Source organism: Aythya ferina (genome assembly GCF_964211825.1).
Source record: "Aythya ferina genome assembly, chromosome: 14".
Classification (NCBI taxonomy): domain Eukaryota; kingdom Metazoa; phylum Chordata; class Aves; order Anseriformes; family Anatidae; genus Aythya; species Aythya ferina.
In genome coordinates, this window is record NC_140312.1 from 14,293,198 (window position 1) to 14,308,866 (window position 15,669).

General features: G+C 50.7%; 1 protein-coding gene across 1 annotated transcript in view; it reads right to left on the reverse strand.

The window, feature by feature from the left end:
- The window catches only part of KCNIP1 (potassium voltage-gated channel interacting protein 1), a gene marked incomplete at its 5' end in the record, with an annotated part of 373,601 nt that overhangs the window by 281,310 nt on the left and 76,622 nt on the right, over window positions 1–15,669 (reverse strand). The window lies entirely within an intron of this gene.

Sequence of the window (15,669 nt, forward strand, 5' to 3'; positions counted from 1 at the left end):
GATTAAACGGCACATACCAAGATTTATATTAAGCCTTTAGAATGCTCTTGGCAGAGGTGAATAACAGCTAAACTTGGAGAGCACATAAAGGTAAAATAGGGCAGAAGATTGAACTGTCAAAAACTCAGAGCTCCATAATTTTTCTGCAGAAAACTCTGCAGGAAAATCCATGTCAGGGGGAAAAACAGCGATTTATGCAAATACCTCTTGAAAATGGTCAAGAATTAAAGCGAGGAATTTGGTTCAAAGCCATCCATTTTGGAGGTTTCTTGCAGTCTTATATTTTCCCTTTCATCTTTAAGCTGGGAACATCTACTTATTTCTATCCTATCCCACACGTTTTGATGTGCTGCTTGGCAGAGGCCACAGGGGAGCTGGTAAGTGATCATCCTGGATTTTTTGCATATCAGGAGCAGGGAAAGGAGCAGTCACAGTTACTTCATGCAACTTTCCATGAAGCTAGAGGGACCCTCTGTTAAATTTAGCTATAGGTGGGTCTGGTGTTCACTGAACACAAGCAGAGGGCTGCCCCTGCGGCTTCCAAACACCTGTGAAAGAGACCTCCAAGCACAGAGACCTCCGTGCTGAGAGCCGTCTCTTCAGACAGGACTGCCCTGGTTTCAGCCCCAACAATGGGGCACCCCGCAGCACAGCCCCCAGCTGTTCCCCATGCAGAGCATGGGGCTGGAGCTGGAGGCCCCCCCGGGTGCCAGCCCTGCTGCTCAGGGCTGTGGCTGAGCTTTCTGCTAACACTCGCCTTGTCAGAGCTCAGTTTGGGGACATCATACACAGCACATTCAAGAAGCAGGAAACAAAGCAGGAACCACAAATGGGGTATTTGAAGTCTTTGCCAGTGCTTCACATTGGCTGTTTCGAGGCTATAGCTATAATCGCCGTATCAGAAAGGCACCGGTCACAAACCCGCCATGCTCCCAGCTAGCCATCCGCTACAAGGAGAGGGACACCTCAGCTCTTGCACGTTGCTGAAACACTCAGACTAGCAGGTCCAGGAAATGGGAAAAGTCTTATCTGTGTTGTCACCATGGACAGAAAAAACTGCCAGATTATTCAGCTGAAAAATACAGACTCGGACTACATTAAAGTAGATCAGTGCCTTTTTCTTTCTTCTAAAGCGTTTAAGTCAGAAAAGGAAAACAATAAACTTAAGCAAATATTTTAAAAAGCCAGGGCGTTTTCTATACCACCTCTACTGTAATAAAGTGAAACCTCACCTGTGTCCATTCAGAAACACTTTCAGATTCTAAAATATTCTTCTGCATTATTAAGACATAGTAAACCCAGAAAGATGTGGTTTTATTTCACACTGAGGTATTTCAGACTAGTGGCTACGTGTTCCAGCTTTATTTTCTGAAGTTCAAAAAGTAATTCACTGTTTGAAGCCTACCCACTGGGCACACAGTAAATTGTGGCAAAGAAAAATGTATTTAACACAAGCCCCCTTCCAGGTTGGTAACAATGGTGTGAGGAGGACTTGATTATTCCAGTATCAGAATGATATTGGCCGTGTTGTTCCAACAAATGGCATGGAGAAACTCGTAGGCTTTGCCACAGATCTCTGTTTCAAAACCAGACACTCAAATAGCCCTGCTTGTAATTAGAACAGCAAACCTAAAGCATCCGTGTCCTTCTGCAGACGCAAAACGAAGAACAGCATCCTCTGGTGTCATCTAAAGAACGGCTGCTAAGAGCACAATTGCAGGAGAGGGACAGTTTCATAACGTGGCAGCGAGGACTGTCTTCAGCTATCAGAAACCTCAAGTGCACGGACACCCTCAGAGCAACGCAGACAGCCTTGTGCCTGCCTGGGGAGCATTTTCCCATTTTCCCACTGCGGCACAGCTGGAGGCTGCCTGGTGGCTGCAGGTGGCCCAGGAGCAGTCCCCTCACCCCTGGGTCTCACCTCCTCGGCGTTGCCACCTTGGTGCTGTGCTCGCTGCCCCCGTGGGGCTGCTGCGGCTGGTTTCTCACCTCGCTCCCAGCAAGCACACCCCAAACTTGCAGGTAAAATCAAGCCAGCTTACACAGGCAGCACCCCCGAACACAGAGGCAGGTAAAGCCTAGCTGGCCGCAGAGCTGCCCAAGTCCTCTCCAGCTGGGCTGGGTTAACTGCGATCGACTCGGGCTGCAGCCAGTGGGCAGCCAGGGGAAGTTCTTCATTTCTCAAGTCACATCTGCCACCTGCACAGCTTGCTGAATGAAAACAAACCTCAAAGTGAGCTCTAATGTTAAAGGAATCCAAACAGCAGTAAAACAAGCACAGAGAATACAGTTCCCGCTGTGCTGCTGCAGTTACGGGGCCGCTCAGAAGGCAATTATTCCATCGGGACGGCTGGGACAGCGCTCTGCCAGCGGGGAGAGGAGCTCGGAGCTGCTTCGGGCTGGGCACGGGCAGTGAGCCCCAGCCTGGGCACCACGGGGTTGTCCCAGACCAGCAGCCTGGGCAGAGCAGGGCAAGGAGCGGGATCCAATGGGGTGCTGGGGGCTGGAGGAGCAGAGCAGGAACTCCAGGAGCGAGGAAGGCAGCCTGTGCCTCCAAACACCATGAATCCAGTCCCCCCCAATGCACACATACATACATAAAGAGCCAGGAAAAGCATTTCATCTCGGCAGAAAACAGACGTGGTTTTCTTTTCTAAGGCGCATTCTGAAGTAAATAATGCTTCCCAGGCACACAGCGAACATCCGTCAGCACTTCCAGCCTCCAGGAACTACCTCCCTGCTAGGCTGTAGTCCTTCATTACATTTTTTATTCTCCAGCTTTCCAGCTTCACCTGAAAAATAATTTATGAGCTTTGTGGCAGGTGAAAACTCCTTTCTTTTAGAAGTTAACACCCTTCCGCTGAGGAAACAGCGCTCAAATGGGTCCTTGGGTTCATTTTCTTTTGGAGCATCCACCTCATACACGGCTCTCTTGGTATATAAATAGCTCAATTCCACGTGACTGAGGTGCTTGTGATTGCTGGATCCAGCTAAAAGGCCACAAGGCCCCTTGAGCATGGACATCTCCAGGCACTGAGGCATCGCCTCCCTCCTCGGTTACCTCCTCACCTGGAACACACTCCGGGCACGTGAAGACAAGGCCCTGTGCAAGCCATCACCTCCTGGAACAAGGACACACGTGAGGCAGCCAACGAACCTGCTCCGTGCTGATTTGGTTGGGACTGGGCACCGGAGAGAGCCCCGGTGAGAAACCCCACACAGCAACGGAAAGCCCACAAAGAGCCCGAGTGACCACCACGGACACGTCTGGGAGAGGAGCTCAGAGGACAAGCTCTTGCAGGGTACCGCGGCACTCCTCCGGGTGCTATCAGTCCTCGGCGCCTTCCAAACCCCTCAAGCAATTCACAGGCTTAAAACTGACATCAACACTTCCATCCTTCTGGCCAAAGACACTTCCTGACACCTGCACTGAATGGCTGAGGGAGTTTCCCAAAGCTGTGGCTGGGGAAGATGCCACCAGGCAGAAAGAAAAGAGGCAAGAGGTGGAACAACCGAAGCTCCTGGCCTAGGTGACACTCACTGGGGAAACGTGAAGACCCTGGAACATCTACACACAGCCTTGGTGTCCACACCAAGGAGCTGGACTCCAGCACAGGGGAGACACGTAGAAGACAGATTTCTTTCTTAATGCTGCCCTGAAGACAGTGATCTCCTAAATATCTTTGAAGTAAACCAGGACGAGAAGGCAAGCTATTAACCTGCAGTTTGCAAGTCTGAAGAATATCGCCGATCTGAAATGCACCTGTTAGGAGACAGACTAATATTAAAGATGCCTGCAGAAGCAGAGAGAGCCTGCTGAAGCATTTTGGACTGCTCTGAAATTAATGAGCCAGACAGAACCGGGGTACTTTGGCAGCTTTTCTTGTAAGACAGCGACCGTGCTCACAGAAGAGGCTGCTGACAAATACAGACCTATAGGCGAGGCTGTGTCTGCCTTCAGAAAAATCCCATTGTGTGAAAGTATTACAATGAAAGCAAGGCACAACTAGACTAAAGACTTGGATTTAAAGAGAAAAGTGAAAAACAGCAGGTCATAAGAGTAAGATTTCAGAAATGATTTCACAGATCAAATAACAAGAGAAATGTAAAAGAAACTGTGCAACAGACAGGAAAAGCACAGCTCTGAATAATCCAGCATTTTCAAGATGTTGTACCAAAACTACAAAAATAACCACCAAGTAAAATAGAGCCCAGGAGCAGCAGAAGGAGAGGAGAAAGCCACGCAGGACACTGAGAGCTCTGGCTGGGCAGCCCAGGCTGCAGGCAGGGGGACTGCCCAAGCGATGCCTGGGTGCTCTCAGCAGAGGATGATACAACACACCTCTCTGACAACAGTTTTGGAATTACCTGTCGGTGCTCCTGTAAACGGTCAACTTGAAACTATTGTGGACGTCTGAATGAAACAGCCCACCACCTGGTGAAACTGAACATTTAAGGAAAGCACAGTTCCCGCTGAAAGACTGATTCAATACAAGCTGCAGAGGAAAAAGAAAGATGTGCAGTTTGGTATAATTACTGGCAATATTAAGATTAAAAGCATGCCCAGCTTTGGGCTTGACTCAGTGAACAGACACTGTGAGACAGAAAACGATTACTCAGTCCTCAAAACAATGTGGAATACATGACAAAGGCACGGGAAGAAATAAAAAAGAACCCTGCTGAAAGTCATGAAGGCAGGCAGGTCAGGGCAGTGTCTGCAGGTGCTGTGAAACTCATGGGGTCAGTGCCATTCGTGTGCCACTGCGCTCCTGACAGCTAAGAGGGTTGGTTGATGCCATTTGTTTGAAAAGGATCAAGGCCTCAGAACTCCTCAAGGAGTTTTGAACATATCAGGTTATAATTTCCTTGGCCTAAATAGGGATATTTCAGATTGACCAGGAAGAGATGGCAATTCTTACTCCGCACAGCTCTCCAGGGCTGTAGGAAGAGCAAGCCTATTCACAGTCCCATTTACCACTTGAAGATGATGTTTATACATGCAAGTTTTGGATGGAACCCTTGCAAACATGGCCATGGTACTATGGGAAGAAATGCCACTTCTTGTAGCTGCCTGTAGATGGCCTGCAAAAGGACTTCACCACGCAACAAGGCAAAAATGCACCTTTCAGGGGTTGGAATTGCTGCTGGCTTTTACCCTGCTTTCTATCACAGGTATGAATGACCCCGAAACTTTGAAACAAAACACTGAAATAATGATTTTTATATGACAAAAAGAGACTCACGAAGCTGATATAAAAGTCAGCAAAATATCGTTGTAAAATGCTTTGAGCTTCACACAAACCATTAATGAGTTTCAGTGAGCACAAATATTAATGCAGGTTGTGAGCTCCGTCAGTGTCGTGGGCAAACAGAAGCACACCAAGAGCCTGGCACACAGAAAGCAGTACCCTGGATTTTAGGAAATGTCAGACTGGAGGGGGCTGCTGAAATGATGCAGATGGTGGGGCAGCTGTGCCTCTCGCCGTGTCAGACAGGACTGACCACCTCCCTTACCACCTTTTGCCACGTGTTTTTGCCGCGTTTGTGAAAGAAGCCCCTGGGTCGTATGGCACATGGCATCCCGCTTCTTCATGGCAGAACTGCAGAGGGTGACTGCTGGAACCAAGTGGAAGAACTTATATATTCATCAAGTGCAGAGTGACAAGTGAACTGGAAAAATAACATGTCCTGCCTGACAGCTGAGCACAGACTGGTGCCATCAGGGACTGCCAGCAGTCACCAGGAGAAGCAGGCAGGGCCATCCCTGGGGATGGTTCACAAGGAGCACATCTTTCCAGGGCCTCCTCTGGGCAGTCAGGTCATTCAGCCTCTCGGGTGAGCTTTCTGACCTCTCCTGGCAATATTTAACTTTAGTGCTCAAAGCGTGGAAGGTAAGTTTGGTTTCTTACTTCGCAATGGAACAACTCTTCTGCACCATGCCCAAGCTGCACAGAAGGCAGTAAAGCACAGAGCAAATGCAGAAAGTCCTCCACAAATCACCCGAGGAGCGAAGCAGAGGCACACTGTGCATGCAGGTAGGCACATCGCTACTCTCTGGTGCAAGCAGGGCAATCCTCTCCCTGCTGTTCTGGCAGGAGGGGACCACGAAGATCTTCCATCAGCGATTTTGCACAGAACTCATTCTTCAGACCAGTTTTTGTGCTCTAGAAATGCCAGGAGAGATTGTGGCTGCCATGCTGCACCGGGTGCCTGGGGGCTGCAGGGCACAGCAGCTCCCGCTGCCCCCCGCTGTGACCAGGAGCTCGGTACCTGCGGGCTGGGGGCTGGCACAGGGCCACCTCACCTGCCCCAGGGCAACGTGAAACCCACAGGGCTGGCTGTCGGATTTGCTTTAGGTAAACACACACAGATCTGTGGATGACCACACGGCAGGTACAGATGAGTATTATTTGCACAACTAGAGCTTTCCAACTCTTAGCGGCTGTTTAGAAAACAGAAAAAGAAACCCCCCAAACCAGGTCACGTATACTGCTGCCAACAGAGCAGGCATTTTTATGGTGCTTGTCAATGGAACAGAAACAACCCATAAAGTTAAAAACCAGCAGAACCACCCCCTGCTGAGGGCTCTGTGCAGCAGCATTCGCAGCTCATGGGCCCCAGAGAGCTGCGGAGGCCCCAGCCGCCTGCTGTGTGACCTGAGGACACGGCCAACAGGCGAGGTGACGGCCTATTTGCACCTTCATCCGTCCTGAAGGTGGGGGCTTCCTCGCAGCTTAACGGAGACAGACACAGCTCCGTCAGTGGCAAGCGGTAGGGACCAGGAGAAGGTCTGAAGTGCAGAATTTTGCTCCTCTGCTCAGATGACTCAAAGTGGTTTGGTTTCGGAAGCCAAGCTGCCTGGCTCTCACTTGCTGCCACCCTTCTTTCCCCAGCAGTGATGCTCAGGGAGGGCGGAGGCCCAGTACAACTGGCCGGGTCTGCCCGGGTCAGCCCAGCCTCCCACCCCACTCCAGGCCCACCGCCCAGCCTTGCAGAGGGGTGAAGGCACACAGGTTTCAGTGTAAAGCTGACAAAATACTTCTCTTTTGCATAAGCCTGTGACTGGTGAGCCTGCATAAGAGAATCCCGAAATGCAGACATACCTCAGAGGGGTGTCACTCCAAGCCATAGCACTACAGCTTCAGTCCCAAAGGTAACAGGGAAATATTTAAAATCCTGACCAAACCAGAGTTTGGATGGCAGACAAAGAACCAGAGTTTGGATGGCAGACAAAGGAAAGCACAGCCATATGGGTTTCCCCTTTTTTAACCCTCCAATAAAAGCATCCTCCCAAAGAAAAAGGCCCATTTTACGTACAGGAACTTGTCACAGCAGACAAGCACTGTGCACCCTGCATGGAAAGGGCCCATGGAGATCATGGCTCTGACACCTGCAAGGAGAGACGCCCTCGCTGAATTCCCTGCAGGCCTACAGAACTGTGATTGTCCCTGCCTGGCCTCCCCACCCCGTCACACCACCTGCAAGCTGCTGACAGAGCCCTGTGGGAATGTCTCAGTGACCTGACACGGCTCCTGGTCACCTCCTCCAGCCACGCACCTGCGGCACAGCCCCTGCTGCCTTCCCCTCCGTGCAGCACCAGCAGCACTAAGGCAGCAGCAGGCACTGCAGGATATAGCTCCTGCTAAGGAGGATTTTTTTTTCTCTGAATGCAGTCCCATTGGAAACTTTTTTATACAGAAAATAAGTAACATTTGTTTTCACACACGTAAATACATACAATAATTCACGTGTTCGTTTGTAACCTGGCAGAGCTGTTATATGCTAATTGACTGCGGTAAATTCAGTGACAGCTGATGGTGTATGTCCTTTACCACTCAGAAGATCATCGGCTTTTGTATAACACCACTCAGATTTGCTGTAGCTTGAACACAGTTGGTTGGAAACACCAGAGTCACAGAATTCAGCCCAGAATTTATTTTCAGCACTGTAATTCACTCGTCACGTCAAATCCCAGAGTTTTAATCTTCTGTGGCAAATACTGTTGAATACTTCATCTTTCTTGCTCACAAGAATTCATTTGGAACTCCGTGATGATTTCAGACTGATATTTTGGGAAAGGATCCTTTTCCCTTCTCCGTTACAAGAACAACTCTTTCTTAAGAAGAGAGGCTTTGACTCCTGGGCTCCATGTGCAACTTCCAGCCCTGATTTTCATATTCAGGGCACCTTCGCGTTTCTAAGTGTAGAAGTATCTACAAGGAAGTTCAGCAGAAGATAGCGGGAAATTGGATATTAGGAGAGATTTCTTTACTGGATGGGTTGTGCGGCATTGGAAGAGACCACACAAGGAAGTGGTTGGGTCACCATCCATGCAGGTCTTCAAGAAACATGGTGCTGTAGAGCCCAGCAGCATGGTTTGGTGGTGGGCTTCAGTACTAGGCTAAGGTTGGCCTGGATGATACAGCAGGTCTTTTCCAACCTGAATGGTTCTATGAAAGCAGGCAGTACATACTGACAGCACTGAAGCTAAACTAATAAATGCAGAGATCTCTCAAGATTTCTCAAGAGAATTAAAAAGATATGCAAAGTGACAAAGGTTCTGCGTTCACCACAGAAAGAAGAGCACACAAAGTGACGCACAGTCTGACTGCTCCAGCTCAGGGGGTCAGAGCCCTTTAGGGAAGGAAAGCAGTCGGGCCCTAAACCTGTTCTTTGTTCAGCACTGAGCGTTCCCTCGTCCAGCATTCAAGACCAGGCTGTTTCTGTGTGGAAAGGCTTACCTGCAGGGAGGTGACAGAATCAGTTTTCTGGTAAGCAGGCTTTTCAGATTTTTTTTTTCCCTTCCTTTCTCCCCTAAACAAAGAGCTGTAGGAATGTGCTTACAGCTTCAGAACAGCTGGTACCAGTCCCTGTAGGAATGTCGAAGGGAGCACAGAGTGTGGGTGGAAGTCAAAGGTGCATGAAAAACGTGATTCCTGGCAGCACTGAACACCACGTTTCTACAGCCTACCTGGGAGATCAGCCATGTACCCCAGGGCCAGCACGTGGCCTGCAGCTCGCCATGCAGCCAGCAGCAACGGCCAGCAGAAGACAAACCAAAGGAGCCTGACAGGAGCAAACAGGAGTTGAAAAAAAAATAAAAATAAGAATTTTTTTAAAAGTAGGGGGGATTGGGAAAGAGAACCACTGGGTTCTAAGGCAAGAGACAGGAAAGAAATGTGTGCCAGAAACAGCAATGATATGTTACAGGGAAGCATCCTTATAGCCACGTGGAAACAGCAATGCAGCACAGCAGACGCGCCCCACTCACCAGGAGCAAGTCGCTGCACAGCCCTGCGATACAGCAGCACACCGACCCCAGCAGCTCCTGAACTCCCTGCGGGGGCTGACGTGATGCCACAGAACCCAAGCATCTCTCTAGCAAAGAGGAAACATTTTGAAGTTTAAAAATTCAGCTGTGTCAGTGGGGTTTGTTCCTCCTCTCCAGCAAATCTCAATATGTAAGAGCAAATATCTTATCTCTAGGTGAAGCATCAAGTTGGACACTGCTTTTACACTACTGAGGGCGAAAAAAAAAAAAAAAAAAAAAAGGCTTACTATTTTGCTATTTCTTATTTGTCAATACCCCTCCAAGCATGGCAGGCACGCAGGGTGCCCCAGGGATGCAGCACACGGTGCTGCTCAAAGATTTGAGCCTCCAGCTGGCTGGGAGCAACTTCTGTGTCTCCAAAGCCCAAGAAGCTGGCAGAGCAGTCTGTGTCAGTCTTGTACCACTTCTGACCACCTGCAGCACCCCAGTGCAGCGCTGCAGGACAGGGGACATGCAGGATGAGGGCTCCTGCCCACTGCTCTGTGCCAGGGGGAGATCCCCGATGTGCCTGCCAGTGGCAAGAGCTATGGGAACAGTAATTATGTGGTTGTCATTAATTAGGTTTTGCTTTGTGGATCTTGCATATCTGATCTCATACATCTGGGAAGTGGCATCATCAGAGGATAGATATTTCTGCAAAAGGCGTGACAGTTTTACCTGAATGAAGACAAAATGCAAGTAAGGAGGCTGTTACAGGTGGTGCAAGAAAGCTGTCAGGCAATCAGCAGCCCGGTAAGCCTTGCAGGCTAAACATTTGCACTGCAGTACAGAGTTAGAGTGCTAATGGATTACATTTGTTTCATGGAAAAAACATTGTCAGTAAAGTGGCAAAGATGCTTACATACACCCGCTATAAATATTTACAGCTCCCGGCAGTTGGGAACACCAAGACTGGAGGCACGCTGATCCTTCAGAACTGATCCGGGTTTCCAGCAGCAGAGGCAGAGCTAACACTACCCTCTGCTGTAGGAAACCACGAAGTGCCTGCCTGGACTGCTGCTGCCAGCACTGCCACTGGCCTGGGGGGAAGCCTCTGGTCCCTGTCTCCTCCTCACCCAGGCCAAGGGCTCAGCTGCTTGCCCGGAGAGGTACCCCCGGCTGTCCTGGTGCTGCCCCAGGCTGGGCTGGCAGCAGGGAGCCGGGGGGTTCCAGGTGCCTGGTACACATTGTGCCCCAGGCGGCCCCGCAGCCACCAGCTCGGGCTCAAAGTGGTGGGAGCAAGGCTTGGAGTCCCTAAGGAACGAGGCTCGGGTTCCCTAAGGAGTATCAGGAATTCAGTAGAAATAAGCACCCTGAATGACACATTTTCAAGCATCTCTGTAATGCAATATATACTCGAGCTTTTGTTCTTCTTTATATCCATCTATAATTCACGTTCTACATAAATAATTTCTAAGTTACATTCAGCCTTGTTAACCTTTCCCCACACACCACATCATTTCCTTCCCAAATTGTGAGTGATGGGACCCCAGTATTTTGCTGCTAGGAGGCAGAACAGCAGCAGGGTCCTCCTGTTGCCATCACCAGCCCAGGCAGCCCCGAGCTCACAGCTCAGGCTCAGCCCCAGGAGCAGGCCCAGGGCTGCCGAAGCATCTCCACTCCCAGGGCCCCTCAGCTGGTGCAGAGGGGCTCTCCTGGCCCCTCGGCCACCCTCCTTTCCATGAGGACAGCGTATCTTTACAGCATGCAGACAGCAGAGAGCACTCTTAGCTGCCTTACAGACCCGACTGAGCAAGCAGCACCTGCTCCCTCCCTCAACCTCCGCAGGGCGAGCACAGCTCAGCCCCTGGCAGGATTTGCTGAAAAGGGGCGAAATGGAGAAGGTTTGGAGCTGGCTTTCAGCCCACTAACTCTGAGCAATCAGCTACCGTGCCCCAGGTACTGCTGCTGCCAGTTTTGAGAAAGAAAAGAGCCAGAAGCACTGCGGATAGCTGTATAGATGGAGGGATGATGCTTTCGGTTTTAGACACATCAGAGGTGTCATGAGGGCAGTGGCAGGGGTCAGCACCCATAGCTGAGCTCCCCAGCACAGCTGGGCTGCAGGGAGGGGCTCAAAGCCAAGACAAATTTATAGATGGCTCAAACTGCATCAGTACAACTCCAGCCCCTGTTTTGCAAAGCACAGATGAGAGCAGTAACAACTCAAGCCGTTCAAGGCACAGCGCTGTGGACACGGGGCTTCCCTGCAGCTGTCGGGGTGCCGGCACAGCACCCGCAGGGAGCGCCCTGCCCCCGCAGCAGGTACGTGCCTGTGGGGAATGAGAACGTGGGAGGTGAGGTTACAGGTGTGAGAGAGAGCTCTGGAGCAAGAGCTGAGGTGGCTGAAGGGTACCTGAGGTCACACGTACAGTGTAAAGCCACGTTATTTAGTAGTTTGGTTCTCCAGCAGCTCCCACACTGCAGCATGTGATGTCTCACACGTTCACATAGGTCTGTGCAAAACCAGATGGCACCAAATCTTTTCGTGGGTAAAAGAGGTGGCAGTCACAGTTCATAAACATCTTCAGCAAAGTCACACACACACATCTACCGACCCTGCTTACCCAAAGCCTTCTCCATGTAGAAGCAGCCATCCTCCATCAGACGCGAGCTTCTGTCCACATCCATCCAGCAGCTTGCAAAGAGCAGCAGCAGGTCCCTGCAGCCCAGAGCACGGGTCTGAGCCTGCCATGCTTAGGAAGGAAGAGCAAGCCCCAGAGTACAGATGCTACCCAGAGAAACACTGGCAGCTATACAGAGGCATCAGGTGAGACTGCTGGGTGTGGAGGCTGGGTGCAGGGAAGATATTTCACTGGGTAATATGCAGCTGGGCTGGGGGATGCTTCCTACAGCTGTTACAAGACTTAAATTCTTATTCTTTAAAAAAAAAAAAAAAAAAAAAGTGACAAAAAAAATCACAGACAAAAAAGTCCATGAAGTCTCATTAATTCACACCCCTAGAGCTCAGTGAGCTGCAGGACTGCTGCCCTCTAGAGCCTGAGAGTTTATTTAGGGAAATAAACCTGGTGCCTGCACCACCTAAAATGGGTCTCCGAGCTCTGGGGGGTTTTGGTCTAACCCCGTATGGCAGCACCTGCAGATGAGAAAAATGTTTTTGGGGCTGCACAGTTTAAAGGAAATGAAGAAAACGGTGTAGCTGCAAGGATTCTGTGAAAAGAGGCAGGGATTTTCCAAAGTTGCAGCCTCAGGTTTTATCTACACAGGAACAGTCAGGAAACAACATCCACGCTGCTTTCAGAAGTGGCTTAGTTACCACGCGTTGTACCCAGTCGTTCCTAATGCCAACAGTCCTGAGCCAAAACTAAAGCGCCCGTCCTTGCATTAATTTTATTTTAGTTTGAAAGTGAAGTAAAAGAAGAAAGGTTAAGGGAACCTCAATTCTGAGAGAGAGTATCTGCTCTAAAATTTGAAGCACAGGAACAGCCCGACTAAACCCACACATTGGTGACACAGCATGTCCCAGAGTGACCTCGGATAGGAAATGAATGGGAATGGCTCAGGGGATGGGACGGAGGAGGCCCCTTGGGGAACCTTCTCAGCACTGCAGTCCCTGGGTGACCATTTCCATATTTCATTTACACTGCAGAAACAGCAGCATTTCCTTTCACCACAAAGCTTCCACAAAAATAAACCTGTTAAAGACTGAGAGGCTCAAATACAATGGCCACAAAGATCTCAAATAGCTCAGGCAAACCTTTCAGAATCACAGAATCACAGAATTTCTAGGTTGGAAGAGACCTCAAGATCATCGAGTCCAACCTCTGATCTAACGCTAACAGTCCCCACTAAACCATATCCCTAAGCTCTACATCTAAACGTCTTTTAAAGACTTCCAGGGATGGTGACTCCACCACCTCCCTGGGCAGCCTGTTCCAGTGTCTAACAACCCTTTCAGTAAAGAAGTTCTTCCTAACATCCAACCTAAAACTCCCCTGGCGCAACTTAAGCCCATTCCCCCTCGTCCTGTCACCAGGCACGTGGGAGAACAGACCAACCCCCACCTCGCTACAGCCTCCCTTGAGGTACCTGTAGAGAGCGATAAGGTCACCCCTGAGCCTCCTCTTCTCCAGGCTGAACAAGCCCAGCTCCCTCAGCCGCTCCTCGTAGGACTTGTTCTCCAGGCCCCTCACCAGCTTCGTCGCCCTTCTCTGCACCCGCTCAAGCACCTCGATGTCCTTCGTGTAGTGAGGGGCCCAAAACTGAACACAGTACTCGAGGTGCGGCCTCACCAGAGCTGAGTACAGGGGGACGATCACCTCCCTAGCCCTGCTGGTCACACTGTTCCTGATACAAGCCAGGATGCTGTTGGCCTTCTTGGCCACCTGAGCACACTGCTGGCTCATATTCAGCCGACTATCCACCATCACTCCCAGGTCCTTCTCTGCCAGGCAGTTCTCCAACCACTCCTCTCCCAGCCTGTAGCTCTGCTTGGGGTTATTGCGCAGGTGCAGGTGCAGGACCCAGCACTTGGCCTTGTTGAACTTCATGCAGTTGACCTCAGCCCATTGGTGCAGCCTATCCAGATCCTCCTGCAGAGCTTTCCTACCCTCGAGCAGATCGACACACGCACCTAACTTGGTGTCATCTGCGAACTTACTGAGGGTGCACTCGATGCCCTCGTCCAGATCATCGATGAAGATATTAAAGAGGACCGGCCCCAGCACCGAGCCCTGGGGAATGCCACTAGTGACTGGCCTCCAACTGGACTTGGCTCCATTCACCACGACTCTTTGGGCCCGGCTATCCAGCCAGTTTCTAACCCAATGAAGCGTGCGCCAGTCCAAGCCAAGAGCAGCCAGTTTCTTGAGGAGAATGCTTTAGTGGGGGTTTTGGAACTCTGCAGCCCCCGGGTGAATGACAGCCTAACCAAATGGCTCTGAAAACCACTGTTCACTCAGGAAAGAAATGTGCAGATGAGCAACTCTTGCAGCAGGAGGGTGGGGATGTCCCTGTGCCGCAGCTCTGACACACGTGTGCACCTACCGCTCACCTGGCTGCTCTCGTCTTCATCAGGAGGCCAACAAGTCCCCCGGGCACATCGTGCACCCACGATACGTGGCACTGCACAGACACTGCTGCAGCCCTTCTGCTCGTGACAAAGCCATAAGGCACTAACACCCTGAAGTGGTTGCTGTGTCTGCCTATGGGACTTTTGTTATTCAGGGAATGGGGGAAGAAAAGCAATTAATGGGGAAAGATAATAAACCAAACCCACGCAGATAAATAACTGCTTGTGTTCGCTTCATACATTGCTGCAAGCAAATGAGATGAGAGGCGAGGCCAGCGGTATTTTCTGAGGAATATGTTCAATTGCAAAGCTCAGAATCTTAAAAACCAAACTTTGAATTTATTGAAACAATTCCTCTAATGATTACTGTAACGCTTGATGTAATTACACATGGCAGCGCAGCACGCTGCTCTCCTGGCCACCTCCCCAACAATGGCCAAGCAGAGGCATCGAACACTGCACCTGGCTGCAGGGTTGGGGCGATTTTGGCAGATTAACACCAGGCCTTGCTCAAGATGCACTTCCTGGCCCTGGTCTCAATTCCTTTGCTCTGATCCTCAGACTCCACACCTATCCCTGCTGCCTTTTTGTATTTATTGCTCACAACCCGCAGGCTCCAGCTTCTGCGCCAGGCGTGCCTGTGCCCAGACACAGGCTCCCTGCTCTCCTTGGCACCCTCTCACTGTAGGCACCAAGTTGATCACCCATTTGAGCCCAGCTGGGGCCTTACTGCCCAACTGCCCCCTCCTGCAGCTCTGCGGGAGCGGAGGGCGTAGTGCTGGGATCCCTTCACCCTGTGTTCTCAGGTCTGGGACCCAGGGTGAAGTCCACACAGAAGCAGCCCCAGGAGTCTGGTCCTGGAGGCACGCATGCAGCATGGCAGCCCTATGAAGTCCCGGGGCAGGAATGGCCAAGGACTGGGAGCTCCAGAGCAAGGCCCTGCAGGCTTAAAGGTGATGTGAGTCTTGTGGGACTGGGGATTTCTCTTCTGATGAAGGAATAACAACAGCCTTACTAACAATCAAGAAAGAATTCCCTACAAGTCTTTTTTTTCCTTCTTCAAGTAAACCAGAGTGAGAACACCAGCACAGAGGAAACCCCTAATCCTACACACTGCTTTGCGCTCATACAAAAGAAAGCAAGCTCCATGCTCTGCTTACAGATGGAGCAAAAAGACACAAGGGACCAAAAAGGTCTCAGGGAGCCAGCAGCAAGGGTGCCACCAGTGCCACAGCATCACCTGCTCCTGGTGTCGGACACGCACAGCCCGGGGCAGCAACCACGCTGCCTCCTGCTCCTGTCCCGTCCCCATCACTCACATCGTCTGCAG